Source organism: Hemitrygon akajei, chromosome 11 (genome assembly GCF_048418815.1).
Source record: "Hemitrygon akajei chromosome 11, sHemAka1.3, whole genome shotgun sequence".
NCBI lineage: Eukaryota > Metazoa > Chordata > Chondrichthyes > Myliobatiformes > Dasyatidae > Hemitrygon > Hemitrygon akajei.
The window spans coordinates 136,832,274-136,852,071 of record NC_133134.1 but is presented as its reverse complement, the minus strand read 5'-3'; the positions used below and the strand labels follow the sequence as shown (position 1 = coordinate 136,852,071).

The window sequence follows — 19,798 nt, the reverse complement described above, 5'->3', positions numbered from 1 at the left end:
TGTTTTGCAGCAGAAGTACATTGCATTACATAATAAACTATAAATTACAATAAGGAATAAATATATACAGTATTTAGGTGTTTTTATTTAATTGATATGTAAATGCACAGACACAATAAAATTGGTGATAAGTATGAACCTGAATGTCAGAAAATATCACCAACTGCACCAACAATTACGGGATGAAACAATGAGAGGAAAGAGTTAAACAGTACAGAGAAGGCCATCACCGACACTGACAAAGGGATGTGTGAGTGGCAGTGCATAGCACACAGTAAAAGACGCAACTAGCAAAGCTAAAGTGAAAATAACATGGTGATGGCTTCAGTCGGGGAAGTTGACAAATTTGCTAGTGCTAATGAAGGTTGGAAGGTGTATATCAAGAGGGTTGCACTGTATTGTAAGGTGTGGTTGAGCAAAAGAAAGCCTCCATGCTTCTTAGCTTAATGAGTGCAAGAACGTATGGTCTGTTATAACTTGAAAAGCCAGCTAGCAAGACATTCAATGAAATTGTTACAATTTAATAACATCACTTGAGCCCTAAACTGCTGGTAATAGCTGAGAGATTGAGATATATCAAAAGGAACCAGTCAAAAGATGAAAGTGTTTCTGAATACATTGCAGGACTGTGCAAGCTCTGACTTCAGGGATGGACTTTCTGATGCATGAAGGGACAGGCTTGTATGTGGCATGCAGTCAAAGCACTCAAATGAGGCTATTGTCAGAAAGAGACCTAACCTTAGAATGGGCATTTACCTTTGCAATATCATTAGAGACTGCAACAAAGGATGCAGCAGAATTACAGAAAAAGAACATGAAATGCACAAAATGTCCCTGAATGGTGCAAAAAACCAAAAATGTAATCCATGTGGCAAATCTTCACATGATGCAAATTACTGCTGGTTCAAGGAAAAATTTTGTAGAACGTGTCACAGACAAGGTCACATCCGCTGTGACAAGGCTGGGAATGGGAAACAGAATCAGACAATTAGAGTCTGACAAGAGTGAACTGTCAAGCATAGAACTGCATAGTGTTACTGAAGCAGATCACAGAACGATATGGATCACGATGGATATGTCTGGTGTAAAACTGAAAATGGAACTGGATACAGAGTCAGCTTTGTCCATAATCCCAGTGGCTGACTACATCAGACTGATGTTAAAGATCTACACAATGGAAAAAGTGTCTCCCAAAGGCGAACTGCAAATGAATATGATGTATGGAGGCCAAACACAACAGTAAGAGCTTGATGTGTTGAAAAGTGGAGGGCTAGTGTTTTTCAAATGTGAATGGTTGAGAAAAATTTCAGATGGTCTGGCACACAGTCAAAGCTCTCAATGTGCAGGCAATAGGCAACTTCAGCCCAAATGGCAGCACTAACCAGTCACAGCGGCTTAATGTTAATAGGAAGGTGTTTGAGAAAGGGATTGGTAAATTCAAAGGTATGGAGGCCAGAGATGAACTGGGTGAAGCAACAACATCAACATTTCATAAAGCGCATCCTGCATCCTAAATTGGGTGCTGAACTTCAGAATTTGAAGGTGCCTGGAATTCTCTGTAAGTTTGAGTGAAGTGATTGGGCCATGACCATTGTCCCAGTGATCAAGAAAGGAAAGACCAGAGCTATTTACATATGTGAGGATTTCAAAGTGAGCGTTAGCTCAGGGCTGTGTACTATGCAGTATTCCCTGCCGTGAATAAAATATATTTTTGCATCTTTGGCAGGTGGGAAGAGCATTTCAAAGACTGGCTTGTCACAAGCCTATCTGCAAATGGAGATTGAGGAGTCAAGCAGGAAGTTCCCACAATCAACACTCACAAGGGACTGTTCCTGTAAAATCATCTCATCTTTGGTGTTGCACCATCTCCCGCAATTTGGCAAAGAGCAAGGGGCCAAGTGCTCCAAAATATCCCAGGAACACAATGTAACTGTGATGACATCATTGTGATTACCAAGAATGATGAAGAGCACCTCCCAGGACCTTTGTAAAGTGCTTACCAGGCTAAGTGAGTATGGTCTGTGCACAAAGAGAGAGAAATATGAGATTTTCAAGAATGAAATCTCACATTGTGGACATGTCATTGACAAGCGTGGCTTACATAAATCACAAGAGAAGATTGAAGCAGTGCTACAGGCACCCAAACAAGGAAATGAGCCTCAACTCAGGTCATACTTGGGCCTTGTAAACTACTACCACAAGTATTTTCCAAACATTGCTACAGTGCTGCACCCATTGAATGCATTGTTGCAGACAAGTGCAAAGTGAGATGGTCAGAAGGAGGTGAAAGAGCATTCCAGGAAACAAAGAGATTAATAACATCAGATTATGAACCATCTTTGCCCATCAGACTGGGGTGTTATGTGTCCCCTTATGGCATTGGTCCCGTTTTGTCACACACTGTGAAAGATGGATCTGAACGCGACTACACACAGATCAACCAATAGGTCCTTAGAAGTGTATTGGGAATAAAGAAATTCCACTACTAACTCTATGGACAAAAGTTTACTATAGAGACAGACCACCAGCCCCTTATGTCCATTTTCAATCCCAGTGATGTCTACTACCCGATTGCAACATTTGACTCTTATCGTAGGAGCCCACTCTTATGACAGAGAGTTCAAGGACACCGAACAACATAGCAACACTTACAACTTGTCACATCTTCCACTGCAGGCAACCGAAGAAGAAAAGTCTTCATTCTGTGACCCAGCATTAGTGGACCAGTTGGCAATAACAAATTCTGAAATACAGAGAGAAACAAGGAATGACCCGACATTGTCAAAAGTCTCTGACATTACCATGCAAGGATGGTCAGCTCATTGTAATCCTATGTTTCCAGAGTTCTCAATAAGACAAGGCCAACTATCTGTATGTGAAAGAATGCTGATGTGTGGATCTCATGTTGTGGTTCCCTCTAAGTTAGAAAACCTTCACAATGGATGCCTGGGTACAGTCAAGATGAAGGGACTTGCTCGGAGCTATGTGTGGTGGCCAGGAATAGATTGACATATTGAAGATTTGAGCAAAGTTCAAAATGCACCCTCACAGACACTGTTACACCCATGGGAGTACATATTAACTTCACCGGACTATTCATGGACTCCATGTTTCTGATTGCTGTGGATACCAATGAGGTCAACCACCTCAGAAAAGACTGTTTCCATTATGAGGACTATCTTCACCAGAAATGCCTTGCCTGAGCAAACTGTGAGTGACAACAGACCACAATATACGTTAGAAGAGTTCAGACTATTCTTAAAGAAAAACAGCATCAAGCATTTCCTGTCAGCTTCTCAGCACCCAGAAAAGAATGGGTTAGCTGAGTGGTTTGTCCAAACCTTCAAGAAGTCTTCAAGGAGGATGAGAGGTGATCTGAGAGAGGTGTATAAGATGATGAGAGGCATTGATCGTGTGGATACTCGAAGGCTTTTTCCCAGGGCTCAAATGGCTACCACAAGAGGGCACAGATTTAAAGTGCTTGGGAGTAGGTACAGAGGAGATGTCAGGGGTAAGTTTTTTACTCAGAGTGTGGTGAGTGCGTGGAATGGACTGCCGGCAATGGTGGTGGAAGTGGATACGAGAGGGTCTTTTAAGAGACTTTTGGATAGGTACATGGAGCTTAGAAAAATAGAGGGCTATGGGTAACCCTATTAATTTCTAAGGTAGGGACATGTCTGGCACAACTTCGTGGGCTGAAGGGCCTGTACTGTGCTGTAGATTTTCTATGTTTCTAAGTCTATTACAACTATGGACAAGGAGGACATTTCTCTGCAGCTCAAGGTGGACAACTTCTTTTTTGTGCGTTAGGAATCTGTTCATGCAATAATAAATCGAACACCTGCAATGCTATTCATGAGCAGGAATCTGAGATCTCGCATAGACCTCCTGAAAGCAGATCTATGGAGGGAAGTGCAGAATAAACAGTTCAGCCAGTTGCCAAGCAAATCAGCAAGGAACTTTGAATTTGGACAGTAAGTCCTAGCTCGTGATTACTGAGAAGACAAGTGGACTCCTGTTAGGGTAGCTACAAAAACTGGACCACTGATGTTCACAGTGGATGTTGGGGACCATACATGGAGACGTCATATGGACCAGATACTGGATACTCGGCCAAAGAACACACCTGAGTCAAATGCATCCAACAATATGGACACATTACGGCCACCAGATTTAAGGGCAACACACCTCCATCTTTAAAAGCCTCAAATGTCCTGACTTTGCAAGATTGGTGAAACCATTGGGCTGCAGCACTGCACCCAAAATGGCTGGAGTTAGTCACATGTTGATGAAACAAAGTGGACAACAGTCCTTGCTGTCCCTCTGGCACTGCAATCTTAGTCTGAGGTCTTCAGTTTTATTTTCCAGAGGCCGTACATTCGCCAGCAGGATGGCCAGGTGTGGGCGTCTAAGGCCTCTGCGTTTCAGTTGTACCTGTCAGCTAGTATGTAAACCCTGGTTCTGTTTTCTTAAAGGAGAACTGCAGTTATGTTCCGAGATGGTCATCCAAGGTCTGTCAATTTTGACAATCTTGTGATTGGTCGAAGTCCCTGGGTTGGCATGTCCAGATGTCAGAGCCCAATGTCTGCAATTGTGAGTCTGGCCTGCTGTCTGTGAGTCTGAGAGTCCTGGGTCAATGACTCTAAAGGCAGCCAGTCCTGTGTGTGTGAGAGGTCAGTGTGTGGAAGGGAGGAAAGAAGCTTAATTTGTGGTTGTGTTTTTCTGCCGAACATTGTAGACATGCTATGTTGACACTAAAATGTGTGGTGACACTTGTGGGCTGCCCCAGCAAACTGTTAGATTATGTGGTTGAAACTCATTTCACTGTACGTGTTTCAATGTATATGTGAAAAATAAATTAATCTGAATCTGTCTACCTGCATTGCTACTTTCAGGAAACTTTGTACTTGTAACGCAAATCTCTCTGTCCAACAACACTCCTCATGGTCCTGCCAAATACACTCAGTTGCCACTTCATTAGGCACACCTGTTCATTAAAGCAAATATCTAGTCAGCTAATCGTGTGGCAGAAATTCAATGCAGAAAAGCATGCAGAGATGGTCAAGAGGTTTCGTCGCCATTCAGACCAAATATCAGAATGGGAAAGAAATGTGATCTCAGTGACTTTGACTGTGGAATGTTTACTAATCAGGGGGTTTGAGTGTCTCAAAAACTGGGATTTTCACACACAACAGTCTCTAGAATGGTGTGAACAATGAGGAACATTCAGGGAACAGCAGCTCTGTTGGTGAAAACACGTTGTTAATGAGAGAGATCAGACCGGTGGAAGCTGAGAGGAAGGTGGCAGCAGCTCAAATAACCACAAGTTACAATGGTTGTGTGCAGAAGAGCATCTCTGAATGCACAACACGTTGAACCTTGAAGTAGATGGGCTACAGGAGCAGAAGACCATGAACATACACTCAGTAGCCACCTTATCAGGTATAGTAGGTACCTAATAAGGTGGCCGCTGAGTGAATGTATGTCCTGTCCTCGTTTAAATTCCCAAAATGCATCACTTTATGTTTGACTGAGTTAAATTCCATATGCCAGTCCTTTGACCACTTTCACATTTGATAACTATCATTTGGTAACTGTGGGAAAATTTCTTTACTGTCCACATTAGAATCATGCCAGTTACATTCTTATTCAAATCAAAGAAACATAGAAAAACGTACAGCGCAATACAGGCCCTTTGGCCCACAAAGCTGTGCCGAATGTGACATTACCTTAGAAATTACCTACGGTTACCCATAGCACTCTATTTTTCTAAGCTCCATGTACCTATCCAGGAGTCTCTTAAAAGACCCTATCGTATCTGCCTCCACCACCGTCACCGGCAGCCCATTCCATGCACTCACCATTTTCTGCATTAAAAAAAACTTATCACTGACATCTCCTCTGTACCTACTTCTAAACACCTTAAAACTGTGCCCTCTCATGCTAGCCATCTCAGCCCTGGGAAAAAGCCTCTGACTATCCACACAATCAATCTCTCTCATCATCCTGTACACCTCTATCAGGTCACCTCTCATCCTCCGTCACTCCAAGGAGAAAAGGCCGAGTTCACTCAACCTATTCTCATAAAGCATACTCTCCAATCCAGGCAATATCCTTGTAAATCTCCTCTGCACCCTTTCTATGGTTTCCATATCCTTCCTGTAGTGAGGCGACCAGAACTGAGCACAGTACTCCAAGTGAGGTCTGACCAGGGTCCTATATAGCTGCAACATTACCTCTCAGCTACTAAACTCAATCCCATGATTGATGAAGGCCAATGCCTGTATGCCTTCTTAACCACAGAGTCAACCTGCGCAGCAGCTTTGAGTGTCCTATGGATTCGGACCCCAAGATCCCTCTGATCCTCCACACTGGTAAGTGTCTTACCATTAATACTATTTTCTGCCATCATATTTGACTTACCAAAATGAACCATCTCACACTTATCTGGATTGAACTCCATCTGCCACTTTTCAGCCCAGTTTTGCATCCTATCAATGTCCTGTTGAAACCTCTGACAGCCCTCCACACTATCCACAACACCCCCAATCTTTGTGTCATCAGCAAATTTACTAACCCATCCCTCCACTTCCTCATCCAGGTCATTAATAAAAATCACGAAGAGTAGGGGTCCCAGAACAGATCCCTGAGGCACACCACTGGTGACCGACCTCCATGCAGAATAAGACCCGTCTACAACCACTCTTTGCCTTCTGTGGGCAAGCTAGTTCTGGATCCACAAAGCAATGTCTCCTTGGATCCCATGCCTCCTTACTTTCTCAATAAGCCTTGCATGGGGTACCTTATCAAATGCCTTGCTGAAATCCATATACACTGCATCTGCTGCTCAAATCATGATGTATATGATGAAAAATAGAATATGATGAAAAATAGAATATGCCAGCACTGGGCCACCACATTGTTCACAGAAACCCAATCTGAAAAAGTTTGTCACCCTTTGCCTCTTACCACAATACCAATTTTGTATCCAAATAATCATCTCACTCTGGATTTCATGCATTCCAACCTTCCAGATCAACCTCCCAAGTGGGACCTTGTTAAACATCTTGCTGAAGTTCATGAAGACAGCATTACCATCTTGTGCTCCTCAATTTTTTTTGTCCCATTTTTAAAAATACTTAAGTCAAATTTGTGAGAGATAGTTTCCTGCATGCTGATTTTCCCTAATAATAACTATCTTTCTAAATGCAAATAAATCATGTTTGTCAAAAACACTTTCAATAAGTTTCCAACCACTGATGCGGTGTTCACTGGCCTGTTGTTCCCTGGCTTATCCCTGCAGCAGTTGTTAAATAAAGGCACGGCATTAGCTTTCAGTCAGTCACCCGGTACTTCACCTCATCAAAGTCACAAAATTTTCTGCCGTGGCCCCAGCAATCTCCTCTCTTGCTTCCCATAACATGCTAGGATACACTTCATCAGGCTTTTGTGTTTCAGAACCTGCAACACCTCCTCCATTGTAATGTTGATGTACTTCAGAATATCATTGCTAGCTCTCTGAATTCACTAGCTGCCTCCTCATTGGTAAATACAGAAAAGAAATATCCATTTTTCCTTACCTATGCCTCTGATGTAAATTTCACACAAATGATTACTTTGATATTATTTTCCTGGAAAGTTTTAGAAATGAGAGGCTACTGAAGTTACTAATCACACCCACAAGATATAATAATTTAGTGGAGGAAATATGCATCAGGTTTCTGAGTGATGTCAGGAATCCCTTAGCTTTGCAGCTGTGTCTTGATCTTTAAAAATTTTATGATCTCTGTAAAGTTGATCGATAAAGTCGTAGGAATTGCAAATTCTTGCACTGAAATTCCTCCTCACTGGTGATGCAAAAGGACACTGTGAGTTGTCCGCCTGTTTTATACTCTCCTTTTCCTTTTATTAACATTGGTGGTCTATAAAAGATGGTCTGGCAATTTGTTACAGTCCATTTTTTACTAGAGCTGACTGAAGCTGAGCATCATGCACACTCCCAGACATTCTCCGATAAGAAGACACACCTGCTTTTAACTCTCGACAGAATTGATCGTAAAGATGCTTCCTTCATAATGAAGGAAATAAATGATGACAATATCTGTTCAAACATACTGCTTGGTTATTTAAACAAACTATATTCCACTTGGACAGCCACATAAAAAAATGTATAGAATTTTGTGATTTGTTAGCAGAGTAACATGGATATTTACTACTGAGTGTTTATTAAGGAAGATTTCAGATTGATGTATTCTCTTGTACATTTTGTGACTTACTTGTTTTTTTAGATATGATTGCTAGTAAGGTGTATCATCTGGAATCTTACAATATATATGGTACTTTCATTGTACATCTTCTTACTATATTAAGGTGAATGAAATTGGTTGCTGCTGAAAACAATTAAGTCAGCTGTTTCCTGATAAATAAAGTAAACCTTTTTCCCCATGTATGCATAATAAGCAGCTGATCAGATGGAAATGTCTGCTACAGATGTACCGTGAATACACAAACATACTCTGCCAAGAATCTGCAAGGTCCTTGAATCACAGGCAGCATCAAGCAGCTCACACACAACCGATCCACTTAGTAACTTTCTCCACCTCACACAGCTCATTTACCAATTAGCTGTGCAAGGTACCAATCATAAAATTCTGGAGTGCTTTAGATGGCAATCTATGCTCCGCCTCTGCTTCTTGGAAACACCCAGCCTGCAGCTTTCACACTGGGTGCAAACAGAGTACAGTGACTAATCCAGGCGTGTTTCAACAGATGGTTAGATCTGGCCTAATTCAGTCATCGCAGTTGAATGAGGTTGAGAGGAGAAGCCATTGAGATCCCTTTTCGGAGCTGTGTGGTCTCAGCCTGCTGGCATTGTTAAGGGGTCCCTTTCTGAGCAGCCCTGTGTCCCAGAAATGAGAGAAGACTGACTGATAAAGGTAATGTGAACTGCTGCTGTTTTGTGCATTACTTTGTGAGTCTGTGCTGTGTATCAGTGATGTGTACCAGCCTGGAAACAGTTACAGTAAGATTATACCATGCTGAAAGTAAGGCAATCGTATTTTATGGAAATCGTTTTAAAATGAATGATTCAGAATGGTTGGAGTAAACCCTGTGCTGAGCCACCGTTGGCTGTAATTCCTTCCTTTCTAATGTTTTCACCACTGATATTTAATCTCACGGTGATCTTAATATTGAACACCAGTCTGACATACCATTTGTCAAGGTGAATGAATTAACTTAATAATGCTTATCATTTCTATTTCCCATAGATTATGGGAAGATATAAATAGTGTTTTTAGTTCCCTGAGAGTGAATTCTTAATTATAGACTATAATTCTGTGTGGTTGTCTGAATGAAGTTGTAGAACAGTTCACAATACAGTTCTAGATACTTATAAAACTTTAATTTCCTTGTTTATTTTTACCTATTTTGAGCTCTCATAAAAACCATAATGGAGAAACACTTCAGATCAGTTCTATGACATGAAGCAATGATGATCTTTACAATCCTTTAAGCCTGCTATGAGAGCATGTTTTGGACATTTTATGACTTAAACTAACTTACACTTATTACATTCTATTATTCATTTGCAACCTTGTGTGGTTCTTAGGAATGTCATTTTATTTAATTGCGTTTAAAATGTTGGTTCATAATAACTTTGTATTCCTTCATATTAAATTTTATTTTAAATTTTATTTTCCATTTACTAAGTATTCTGTTGAGGATAAAGTAGTCGTATTTTGAATTAAATTTATTTATGATTTCTGATTAATCTTCTACTGTTTCCATATGAAAGTCCTTCTTATATTTAGACATTGTAACTCAGCTTGCACAATATTATAGATACTGGTTCTATCATTTGTGTTAGAGGAAACAGGGTTCAATGAGGGCATGATATTATCAGTCTAGATTATAATGTAAATGACAGTAATTACTTTATCATATAATTGAATATTATGTTATCAGCACATTATATTGGTGGTGTAAACTGTCAGTTTGGTCATTTTAATGTTCAGTGTTTTGAACGTACAAAGTAACAAAGATTATTTGCATTAAGGCTAACAGAATGCAAAGAGAAAGGATTCAGAATTACTTTGATTTTTTTCTGTTTTTTTATTGTTATACCATTGGGCAAGACGATTTACCAATGTGAAAGAAATATTAAGCTTCGATGATTGGAAATTATTTATGTTTTGCAGCCGGTCTCTTCAAATGTTACATTCCATTCTATTCACATTCTGAAAGTGCATGATCTGACTTCTGCCTTGAATGCTTGTGTCCAAGGGTACAGATCACATCTCACAGAATGCCTGTGATTGTGTTGGGATTTGGCCTGGTTTTGTTTAATAACTAAGCTGTCATTGATCTATAGACCAAATCCAATCTGAGTTTAATTCCAGAAACATGCAGTAGCTCTTTTGATTCAACAGTGCACTAAAATTACCACATAAAAGTTCAACATATTTTTAAAAAAACATTTTATTTTCCCTTGTATTTACTCATGAAAAATGACAAAACATTTATTGTTATTTACACCTACATTCTGTTTGCATGTGCTGGATGCACACAGAACTACATGAATATGAAATGAGAAGGGTTTTCCCCAGCGTAATGAACACAGGCATAATGCATGTGCAGATTAGATCCAGGTGAATCTCCAGTGTAACGTGAGCACAATCCTGATGCAAAAACAAAAACCCCTTATTTAAAAGTAGCATTTGGATAGGTTGAGACACAGGGCAGCCAATGACCTTCATGGAAATGGGATCATGCTAAATATTTATCCTCAGAGATGGACCCTTACCTGCTGAGGGAGCCCTTCCTTCTCTTGTGCACGATACATCAATGGCTGCAAAAATGGTCAGGTTGCACGCAGAATTTATTTAAATATTAATGAGGCAATTTGAATAGTGGATAATTTGCAAAAGCCAAAATTAGAATTCTGTGCACATTGAGGATTGACTGCTTTATCCCCAAATGAGTGTCTCTGAATAAAAAGGAATTAAGCTATTGAGATAAAAGAAGGCAAAGTATGGAGTGACACTATGGCTGTTTCTGATTTTTTTTTCACTTTTAATATCCACATTTAAATAGTGTGCAACCTTCAGCAGGGATATTTGCAATCCTTTACAATGTGTGAACTTGACAGGGCCACCAGAGGGAGCCATTTATTATAGCCCAAAGGGTGGAGATAGACATTCAGCCTAACAAAGTTTTACCTGCTCTTCCCCAATCCTGAAGTGATATGAAGCCATTGAACAGGCAATAGAATAGATTTTGTCCTTAGTTTATTTACAAAAGAATGGATTTTGACTATTTGGATCTTGAACTTTCAGATCCTGACAAAAATATTTTAATTTTATTTTACATCGTCCTGCTTTATCTTCTGCTTTAAGTAACAGTTGGAATTTGTGTATATCAGATCAGCCCAATTTACAAATTAAGAGGAGCTTGAAACAATGTACTATCTATCCATAGATGCTGAATGATAGGCCCCTGCAGAAAAAAAAAACACATAATGCTGAAGGAATTCTCTTGCCCTGTAGGATCTGTGGAGGGAAATGATCAGTTAACATTTTGGGTTGAGATGCTTCATCTGGACTGAATGAGAGAGAGAAGGGAGCTAGTATTAAAAAGAATGATGATAAAGGTGGAGCAAAAGCTAGCAGGCAGATAGAAATGAACAGCGCAGGGTTGGGGAAAAATTGGGTTGGGAGTGATGGAGGGGAATCCTCAAGGATGTGTGCTTAGCCTACTGCTCTACTCTCTCTAGACTCATGACAGTCTAGGCACAGCTCAAATGCCATCTGTACATTTGCTGATGACACCACTGCTGGTAGAATCTCAGATGGAAATGAAAGGAGAGAGATAGATCGATTGGTTCAGTGGTGGCACAACAATGATTTTGCACTCACTTTCAGCCAGACCAAGGAATTGACTGGGGACTTCAGGAAGGGGAGGTCAGGAGAACACACACCAGTCCTCATTGAGGCATCAGCAGTGGAAAGTGTGAGCAACTTCAAGTTCTTGGGTGTCAACATTGCAGAGGATTTATTCTGGCCTAACGTATTGACGTGATCTCAAAGAAAAGTACACCAAGGCCAAATTTGAGGAGATTTGGTATGTCACCAAAAATTCTTGAAAGTTTATACAGATTTACTGTGGAAGGCAGAGTTAGGAGTTGACACAGAAATTATTTGACACCTACAAAAGATGCACAATAGAATATAATAAAATTATATGATTGAGGCTATTCTAGAAGTTAATCCAGTGGAGGCTGTAGAAGAGGTGACACAAGACGCCTTTGAAGTCAGTCAAGAAGTGGCACCTTTTATATGTCAACAAGTAGATACAATACCACTGGGATGTTCCTTTGAGAAGACTGCTGACTTGAATAACCAATGACAAGTTTAATCTGCAAATAATATAAATATGTATCCTTTTTAAGAAAGAACAAGTATATGCAAGATGTTCTTTATGTATGCTTTCTAGACCTCAGTGTATTTATGAAATAAGAATAATGTATACACTTTAGTGGTTTTCCATGTCTCTTAGTGATTTATTATGCTCCTGGTAATGCATACAATTAGTGTACTATTTCATGGGTTCTTATTCTATCTGCAACAGGTGGAGGCACCAGAGAATAAAAACTTGAGCCAACTAATGGCAATGTGTACAAAGATAATTGTCTTTGTTATGGCTGACTTGAATTTCCCAAGGGCAGATTAGGAGGTCTATAAAAAGCACATTCTGTATGAGAACGTGATCCTGGATGTAACGCTGGATTGTCACATTGAACAAATGGTTATGGGGTCAGATAGAATCTAGCAAGAAAACAGTTGGGAAAAGCATAGGTTTCTGGCATTCCTATGTATATCATTGTATGAGAAGATAAAAGAGGAAATGAAGATCAATGGCTGTGTAACATCATCACAAAATCATGAATTTTTCCTTTTTGCTGTACAAGTCAAGAACAGATATTTTGGTTTGCAGTTAGATTTCTCAAGCAGGAGTTGGATTAAGTGATATGGGAAGTTTTGATTGATCCCTGATTAAGCAGTGCATGGTTTGATGAGTGTCAACAATGTTTAAAGAAGTGATTGTTGAAACCAGTGAGCGTCTTTATAAACCGAGGTATGGCTGGACAATTGTAATAGGGCCACAAAACATCACAGCTTCTTTAAATGGTATCATGATGACCTTGGCAAATAGAACCCAGTCAGATGTAGGTATCCTGAAAGGCAGAATATTGAAACACCTATACAGGTATCATGTAGGAGTAGGTATGAATTCAATGGAAGGAATTCCTGGAGTAGTTTGTAGATACAATCGAAGTATTGATTTACACTGTAGTAAGGTACAGAAGTCATAGGAAATGGAGGCTGGATCCACAATACACCAAACATATCCAGGGTATTTTGAAGTGAAAGGTGGTTGTGAAATGAGGTGTGCCTTTGATAGTCTCATGGGATCAATACTGCTGCTTACCTAAAGTCAAAATAACTGAACTTTATAGGCAATACTGAATTGTACCAGGGGATTAAGATAGTGAAAACAGAAACTGATAAGAGGGTTTTTATAACTGGGATTTTGTAAGTGGGCCAATACTCAATGGAGTTTAGAAGAGTGTGTGCGTGGGAAGAAATGTCAATGAACCCTATCAAATATTGAAAGGCCTAGACAGAATGGACATGGAGAAGATGTTTCTTACAGCAGAGCAGTTTAGGACCAGAGAGCACAGCCTCAGAATGCATAGACGTCCCTTTAGAACGGAGATAAGGAGGAATTTCTTTAGCCAGAAGGTGGTGAATCTGTTGAATTGCATTGTTGTGAATGGCAGTGGAGGCCAAGTCATTGGGTATATTTAAAGGGCAGGGTGATAGGTTCTGGATTCAAATTTCAAAGTAAATTTATTATCAAAGTACATATACGTCAGCAATTACATCTCTGAGATTCCTTTTCTTGTGGGCATACACAGTAAATCTAAGAAATACAGAAGGATCATTGAATTGAATTGAATTTATTTCTTACATCCTTCACATACATGAGGAGTAAAAATCTTTATGTTACATCTCTGTCTAAATGTACAATGTGCAATCATAGTAATTTATGATAATTTATGATAAATAGAACAGTCAATGTAACATAGAAATACACTCAAATCAGCGTGAATTCATCAGTCTGATGGCCTGGTGGAAGAAGCTGTCCCGGAGCCTGTTGGTTCTGGCTTTTATGCTGTGGTATCATTTCCCAAATGGTAGCAGCTGGAATAGACTATGGTTGGGGTGACTCAGGTCCCCAATGATCCTTCAGGCCCTTTTCTCACACCTGTTTTTGTAAACGTCCTGAATCATTCAACTACAGATGTGCTGGGCTGTCTACACCACTGATTTGGGGGCCCATGCCAAACTTCCTCAACTGTCTGAGGTGAAAGAGGCACTCTTGTGCCTTTTTCACCACATAGCTGGTGTGTACAGACTTTGTGAGGTCCTCAGTGATGTGGATGCTGAGGAACTTAAATCTGTTTACCCTCTCAACCCCAGATTCATTGATGTAAGTAGGGGTCAGCCTGTCTCCATTCCTCCTGTAATCCACAACCAGCTCCTTTGTTTTTGCGACATTGAGGGAGAGGTTGTTTTCTTGACAGCACTGTGTCAGAGAGATGACTTGTTCCTTGTAGGTCACCTCGTTATTGTTTGAGATTAGGCCAATCAATGTAGCACCATCGGCAAATTTAGTTAGCAGGTTAGAGCTGTGGGTGGTGACACAGTTATGGGTATACAGGGAGTAAAGGAGGGGACTTAGTACACAGCCCTGAGGGGCACCTGTGTTGAGAGTCAGCGGGGTAGATGTGTGGGAGCCCACTCTTACCACCGGCCAGCGATCGGACAAGAAGTTCAGGATCCAGCTGCACAAGTCATGGTCAAGGCCGAGGACTCTGAGCTTCAGTCAAACCTGGTTGGAATTATGGTGTTGAATGCTGAACTGTAGTCCAAGAACACCACTCTCACATAGACATCCTTCTTCTCCAGATATATAAGGATGGTATGTAGAGCAGTGGTTATTGCATTGTCTGTCAATCGGTTGTGTTGGTAGGTGAATTGTAGGGGATCTAGTGTGGGTGGTAGCAGGCTGCAGATGTAGTCCTTGACCAGCCTCTCAAAGCATTTGCTTACTGTACTCAACAGGACAGCCAATGACCAATGTGCAAAAGATAACAAACTGTACAAAAACAAAAGAAAGCAAATAATAATACATAAATAACCAATAATTATAGAGAATATGGGATGAAGAGTCCTTGAAAGAGAGTCCATAGTTTCTGGGAGCAGTTCAGTAACGGAGCAAGTGAAGTTATTCCCTTTCATTCAAGAGCCTGATGTTTGCGGAGTTATAGCTGCTTCTGAACTTTGTGGTGTGGGTCCTGAGGCTCCTGTACCACCTTTCCGATGGCAGCTGCAAGGTGAGAGCATGCCCTGGATGGTGGGGGTCCTTGATAATGGGTGCTGCTTTCCTGCAACAGCACTCAGTGTTGATGTGCTCAGTGGCGGGGAAGGCTCTGTCAGATTGCATGTGGATGGTGAACTAAGAGCCCTTTTCAAGTACAGCCACAAATTCTTGATTGGATTGAGGTCTGGACTCTGATTTGGCCGCTCTGGGGTATTAATTTTGTTATTTTTAATCCATTCCTATGTTGCTTTGATTTTATGCTTGAGGTCATTGTCTTACTGGAGAATATATTGTCTCCTATAAAGCTGCGACTGGTAAAGCAGCTGGGTAACAGTTGTGTGTGCATTCCTCCCATCTCAGCCACTGAAGATTGTAACTCTCTAGAGTTGTCATTGGTCTCTTGGTGGCCTCCCTCACAGGTTCCCTTCTTGCGCAGTCACTCAGTTTTTGAGGATGGCCTGCTCTAGGCAGATTTACAGCTGTGCCATATTCTTTCCATTACAATGATTGATTTAACTGTACTCCAAGGGATATTAAGGAAATGTACTTGTATCCATCTCCTGACTTGTGCAATAACCTTTTTGTAGAGTTGCTTGGAATGTTCTTCTGTCTTCATGGTGTAGTTTTTGCCAGGATACTGACCTACCAACAGTTGGACCTTCCAGATACAGGTGTATTTTTACTACAATCAATTGAAACACCTTGACTGCACACAGGCGATCTCCATTTAACTAACTATGTTACTTTTAAGACCAATTGGCTGCACCAGTGTGACATATTAAAGAGGGTGAATACTTAACACAATCAATTATTTTGTATTTTATATTTGTATTTAATTTAGATCACCTTGTAGAGATCTGTTTTCACTTTGACACAAAGAGTCTTTTTCTGTTGATCAGTCAGAAAAGCCAATTAAATCCACTGTGATTCAATGTTGTAAAACAATAAAACATGAAAACTTCCAAACGGGGTGAATTCTTTTTATAGGCACTCATAGACTTTTAAGGTGTAAGAACATTTTGCTATTGGGTTTGGCCAGCACCAATTTTCCTTTCCTAACAATTGAATCTAATTCAGAGTGCTGTAAAATGCTACTACTTCTTCTTTAATAGCCTTAAACTACATTCAGATCTTGGCTACAGTTTTAATGATTGCACTAAAACATGTATCAATTTCAAAAGAAGTTAGTTCTTTGTGTAAATGGTCAGAACTTGGTAGATCATGCCCAACCTGCAGGCAAATCTGTTGAAAACAGGAAGTCTTGTTATCAGTATTATTGTTATTTAACCTTTAATAAACAGAGGCTTCCTCTTTACTGCATTACATTGTTCTGACCTTAAGTAACTTCACCCCAAACCATTTGCTTCATTCTGATTTACTTGGCATGTCAGTGGTTTTATTCCCTCCTTTTTAGTGTGAAGCTACGTACTCAGTGAAGTCGCACATATTACTGTGCACTGTATTAGTGTCTGTATACATTGAGAAAGTGACAAAAATCCATCCCATCTCCCTCAACATATTGACAATATTTTATGGTAACAAAGTAACATCTCAGAGTTATTGATCCATAAGGCTCAATTCCGCCAGTCTGTGCATGTAAGATTAGCAATAGAAACAAACTGGGCAATAAGCAGGTACATTATTCTTTTTGTAGTTCTTAAGGTGAACTTTGGAATTTTTGATAAATACGGTCAGTTCAAGGCAAATGCTTTTCCATTATAATGAAAGACATAGATTTTAGAGAATAGAAACTGACCATTTTGGCCAATCAATTTTTTTTCTGGCATGTGTTCCATGTTCCATGCAACCTAGTCCCTTATCTTTAATTATAACCTTCAATTTCCTTCTACCTCATAAACATGTTTAACTTTCTGTTAAATTATTACCTCTCTGGTTGTGAGTTCTACATTCTTGCTACATCCTGGGTAAAGAAATTTATGCTGAATTTTCTACTTAATCTTTAAATGATTATCTTATACCAATAGACTTTAATGTTATTTCACTTAAGTGAGAACATTCTCCCTTTGTCTTGTCCATTAAATGTTGTGCAATTTTACCTTTTTGGCTTGTCTTTACAAGGGAAAAGAAGCACAAGATGTTCACCTTGAAAGGCTTAATTTTTGTCAATCATCTTTGGTATTCTCGCCAGCAATTCTTTCATTATTTCCATATCCTTTTTTATGACAAACAGGCCTGTACACAACATTCCAAATGTGATTCCAACAATATATAACATAAGTTGACCATAACTTCTCTGTTTTCAAATTTTATCCTTGCTTATATAAATCCTTGGGAAATGAGATTCCTCAGTCCTAATTTACAACCTTCGATGTGAAGTGTTACAGAGTAACCGGAGATGTCCTGGCCTTAAATCCATTAGATCTCCTGTTACAATAAAATTCCAATATTGTAGTTTGCCAGGGGCTCTCAGGATGTGACTCAGGTTGAGAATGTTTTGATTAGGAAGTGTAATAAGAGCAGTTTCTAACCAAAGCAAAATGCTAATATTGGATTAAATGCCATGGTTATTCACCAATATAAACAAGGATAGAGTAATTACAGAGTTGTAGAGTTGAAACAGGCACTTCAGTTTACCTACCGTACCTCTTAATACTAATCCCAGTTATCTGGGTTAATTCCACATCCATCTATGCTCTACTCATTCAAGTATCTGTCTAGACACCTTCTTAAATGTAAATGTTGTACTATTCCTGTCTCCACCACCACCTCTGGCAGCTTATTCTAAATATCAACTACTCTTTGTGTGGAAGTATTTACCCATCACCATTTTTAAACCTCCTATCTTCTTACCTTAAGATTCAAGATTGTTTAATGCCATTTCCAGTCTTCTTAAACCAATCACCCCTACTGGGCAATAGGCCTCTGACAGCAGTTCAACAGAGGCCACTGTCCTGGGCCAGTCTAGCAAGATTTCCCAGAAGTAGCCCTGATGTATTCTTCCTCTCCCAGGGATGAGGTCTTTGAAGCTTCTGTTGCTGTCTCTGTGGCATTGGGATTTTACAGGAAGCAGTTGCAAGCTCCATGCTCGACCCTCCCTTTTTCACAGCCAGGCTTTGGGACTGTCAATATCAGAGTTATCATTGCCATACACAACTGTTGTGAAAAACAATATCATTGTTACACCAGATATGATGTGACACAAAAGAAACACAATGAAATAAAGAACACAATAATAAAACAACACAATAAATTTACATAAATACATAAGAAAACCTACGTCCATCGACTGATTATATGTCCATAAATTGTTGCTAGGCACAGGAGTGTCTGTACATAAGGTGATGGACAGGAAATGATAAGGTAGTGATGTTGAGGGGTATGGAGGGATGGGTGAAGGTGCTGATCCGCCTTAATGTTTATTGAAAGTACCGGTAACTGTTCTTGAGTCTGGTGACCAGTTATGGGAGCTACGTAGCCTCCCCCATAATGGGAGAGTGACAAACAGTCCAAGAGCAGGGTGAGTGGTATCCTTCATGATGTCACTGGCCCTTTTCTTGCACCTTTCTGTATAGTTGTCCTTGATAGCAGGCAGGCTAGTGCTGGTGATGCATTGGGCTGTTTTGACTACATGCTGTAGAGGCTTCCTGTCCGTCGTGGTGTAGTTTCCGTACCGTGCAGTGATGCAGCTTGTAGGATGTTCTCTGCTGCGCACCTGCAGAATGACATGGATATCGATGTGCATGGTCCAGCTCCCTTCCTGTGAACGTGGAGATATTGGTGAGCTTTCCTGATTATGTAGTGTGTTCTGGGACCAGGAGAGGGCTTGCAAGCTGTGTACCCTTAGGAGTTTGAAACTATTGGCAGTTTCCATTGCTGTGCCACCGATGTAAAGAGAGTGGTGAGTGGTGCTAGTTCTCCTGAAGTTATTAACCATTTGTTTTGTTGACATTGAGAAAGAGGTTATTCGCCTATCACCTGGCCTTAAGCTCCTCCACTTCCTCTCTGTAGGCTGTCTCATCATTGTTGGTGATGAGCCCCACCACAGTTGTGTTACTTGAGAACTTGACGATATGATTACTCGGGTGCTTAGCCGTGTAAACATGTGCGAGCAGAGTGTACAGCAGCGGGCTCAGCACACAGCCCTGGGTTCATGCATGTTGAGAAAGGTGGGGAGGGGGGAGTGGTTGTGTATCCTGATGCTGGGGAGGGGGGAGTGGTTGTGCATCCTGACTATCTGAGGATTGTTGGTTAGGAAGTCCAACACCCAATTGCACGGTGGTGTACTTAGACGGAAGAGTAGGAGTTTGTTCACCAAGGTCTGTGGGACAATGGTGTTGAATGCGGAACTGAAATCTAGAAAGAGTATTCTGACATAAATATCTAGGTGTGT

The 19,798-nt window shown here is 40.4% G+C and overlaps 1 protein-coding gene across 4 annotated transcripts in view; it reads left to right on the top strand.

The window, feature by feature from the left end:
• The first annotated feature begins 8,707 nt into the window (after positions 1-8,707).
• The window catches only part of LOC140736047 (extracellular sulfatase Sulf-2-like), a 321,216-nt gene continuing 310,125 nt past the window's right edge, over positions 8,708-19,798 (top strand). For all 4 annotated transcript variants that reach the window (XM_073061757.1, XM_073061759.1, XM_073061754.1 and 1 more), the window contains exon 1: positions 8,708-8,936. The gene's annotated coding sequence lies outside the window, so the exon portion shown is untranslated. The remainder of the gene's footprint in view (positions 8,937-19,798) is intronic.